The sequence below is a fragment of the Humulus lupulus genome, chromosome 4 (assembly GCF_963169125.1).
Source record: "Humulus lupulus chromosome 4, drHumLupu1.1, whole genome shotgun sequence".
NCBI lineage: Eukaryota > Viridiplantae > Streptophyta > Magnoliopsida > Rosales > Cannabaceae > Humulus > Humulus lupulus.
This window is the reverse complement of record NC_084796.1, coordinates 203,565,171-203,568,835: the sequence shown is the minus strand read 5'-3', so window position 1 is coordinate 203,568,835 and position 3,665 is coordinate 203,565,171.

Sequence of the window (3,665 nt, the reverse complement as noted above, 5' to 3'; positions counted from 1 at the left end):
CCAAATCCTTTGCATCTCTGGCCCCATTATAGGGCCTCGACTCGGGTACTTTGGCTCGGCCATACTCCATACCTATCGACCCTGTTGCAGGGGCATTCCCAACCGCTCGCATGGTCAGGTTTACCTTGGCAGATAGCTCAGCCATTTCTTCTCTGAGCACACCGACTGCCTCCCTGCAATCTTCCGTCGTGTCATTTATGGAAACTTCTTGTTCCTTCAGCATGCGCTCCACTGCCGCGATGCGCTCTTCCCACCGAGGGGAAACAGAAGTACTTGTTGGAGTGTTTCTTTTCTCCAACGCGATAATTCTGGATAGAAGAACATCATTCTCCTTTTCCAACGCAGCTATGCGATTGTTTGCATCAGACGATCCCGAGTCCTGACTTGCAGAGGAAAGATCCCTGACCCTCTCGTCCAGGCCATCTAGTTCCCCTACTCGCTTCTCAAGAGCTTCGATCCTCTGAGTGTTACACACTATAGTGTGTTTTTGCCAAGCGCTTTCTAACTTGGCTCTGATACCAACTGTCACGGGCCGGCTATTTGGGTACTCCAACTAGACGGAACGTGCGGCACTTGCAAACTCTTCAAGCTAGCAAGTCAGCCTACAACACACACCTACAGGCAAACAAACTCAACGGTTAGCCACATACACATCTCGGACATGCAACGGGCAATAACGAAGTATGAGCAAGCACAAAGCAAGTCATTCCTAGGAACGTCCACACAACACAAAGCACACAACAAGGCAAATGGCACGCAGTTTCCCAACGAAGCTAACAAACAAGAAACACATAAGAAACAAGGAAGCACACAGGGGTAGGTATGGATAAATATTATTTCATTAATATATAGCCTTGATAGGGCAAGGGAGTACACAGCTTTGGCCCCTATCTGCTGATGGCCATGGTGCTCCCCTAAGTCACCAGGTTACCTCCCCCTAAGGAGCCTTCTAGGGAAATAAAGTCTTCCTAGGAAAATATATGATTTTTGTCTGGGAGACATATGCAATATTACAAAACTGCCACTACCCTATCCCATGAGGTTGCTTGGTGCAAGACTTGACTAATGATCAAGCACCAAGGCATGCTCATTAACAAAATGGCCCCATGTGGGTGTGCCAAAGGGGCAGCACGCCACACTGTGCATGGACCCCACATTCCTATTATATCATCATTGAGGGCTAGGGACCTACTACAAGGAGGTTGTATAGGTTTTCTAGCTAGTGTGGTGGATACCACTAGAGTTATGCCAATGGGGTCGGGATAGACTAGATTGGTATGCGAGTTTCTAGATGTGTTTCATGAGGATTTACCGGGACTTCCGTTGCACAGGGAGATTCAATTTGTTATTGATTTAACGCCAGGTACGTAGCTAGTATCGAGGGCACCATATAGGATGGCTCCAACAGAGTTAAAGGAATTGAAGATACAATTGTAAGAGCTTCTAGACTTGGGATTTATCAGACCTAGCTTCTTGTCATGGGGTGCTCTAGTTTTATTTTTGAAGAAGAAGGATGTGACTCTGAAAATGTGTATAGACTACAGGGAGTTGAACAAGTTGACCATCAAGAATAAGTACCCCCTACCGAGAATAGATGGCTTGTTCGATCAGCTGCAGGGTAAGACAATATTCTCGAAGATTGATCTTCGATCTGGTTATCACCAGCTGAGGATCAAGGATGAGGATATTCTGAAGATCACCTTCCGTACGAGGTATGGGCATTATGAGTTCCTTGTAATGTAGTTTGGTTTGACCAATGCCCCATCAGCGTTAATGGATTTGATGAACAGGGTGTTGAAGATCAGTTTGTGATTGTCTTCATCAATGACATCTTAGTTTACTCCAGTTCAAAGGTAGAGTGTGAGCAACATCTCTTACGAGTATTATAGAGATTGAGAGAGCATTGGTTGTATGCTAAGTTTAAGAAGTGTGAGTTTTGGCTACCAGAAGTGACATTCCTTGGACACATAGTTAATGGAGATGGGACTAAGGTAGATCTAGCCAAGGTGGCGGTAGTTAGGGAATGGCCGAGGCCAAGGAACACCTTGGAGGTTAGGAGCTTCCTTGGAGATGGGATTAAGGTAGATCTAGCCAAGGTGGAGGCAGTTAGGGAATGGTTGAGGCCAAGGAATGCCTTGGAGGTTAGGCGGTTCGTATAAGGGTTTCTAAAGATTGCTACACCATTGACTGAATTGACATGGAAGAATCTGAAGTTCATCTTGTTAGACAAGTGCGAGGGTAGCTTCCAAGAACTAAAGCGGCGACTGATTACTGCTCCTGTGTTGAGTCTCCCTTCGGAGGTAGGGAAGTTTGTGGTGTACTGTGACGCATCGAGACTGGGATTTGGGTGCGTGTTGATGTAGAATGAGCAGGTTATTACCTATGTGTCGCGATAGTTAAAGGATTATGAACAGTGGTATCCTATCCATGATTTGGAACTGGCAGCGATGGTATTCACACTGAAATTTTGGCGACATTACTTGTATGGGGAGAAGTGCGAGATATACACCAATCATAAGGGTTTGAAGTATTTCTTCACCCAGAAGGACTTGAAAATGAGATAGAGACGTTGGCTGGAGTTGGTGAAAGACTACCATTCTGATATCCTTTACCACCCAGGAAAAGCCAATGTAGTGGTAGATGCGTTGAGCCAGAGGAGCTCGGGATAGTTGTTTAGTTCTAAGCAGATATCGAAAGAGTTAGCAAAAGAGATGGCTAGAGCAAGGATAGAGCTGGTTGTGGGTCGGTTGGCAAACATTACTTTACATTCTACCCTCCTAGAGAGGATAAGAGAGGGTCAATTGGATGATGCGCAGTTGCAGGAGGTTAGAGGGAATGTCCTTGCTGGAGTGGCTAAGGATTATTCCATTTCAGAGGCAGGTTTACAACGGTATATAGATCGCATCTGTGTTCCGATGAATATGGGCATTAGACAAGAGATACTTAATGAATCCCATACTACACTATACCCACTCCATCCAGGCACCATGAATATGTACGAGGATCTACAGACTTTATATTGGTGGCCTGAGATGAAGAAGGACGTGGTTGAATACGTAGCCAAGTGTCTAACCTGTCAGCAGGTAAAGGCTGAACATCAGCGACTAGCGGGATTGCTACAACCTTTGGGTATTCCCAAGTGGAAGTGGGAAGATATTACTTTGGATTTCGTGGGAGATTTACCCAGGACGGTGGGGCTACATGACTCAGTGTGGATGATAGTAGACAGATATACCAAGTTAGCTCACTTTCTACCAGTGAGGACGACGTATACTGTGGATCAGTATGCAGAGTTGTATGTGAGGGAGATTGTAAGTCTCCATAGGGTTCTTAAATCTATAGTATCGGACTGGGATCCCATATTTATCTCCAAGTTTTGGGGTGGGTTACAGAAGGCTATGGGAACTCAACTAAAGTTCAGTACAATCTTTCATCCTCAGACAGATGGACAGTCTGAAAGGACAATTTAGATACTGGAGGACATGCTTAGAGAATGTGTGTTAGACTTCGAAGGGTCTTAAAGTAAGTACCTCCCGTTGATTGAGTTTGCATACAACAATAGTTATCAATCAACGATTGGAGTAGCTCCATACAAGATGTTGTATGGAAGGAGAAGTAGGTTGCCCATTCATTGGGATGAGATGGGGGAGAGGAAATATTTGGGA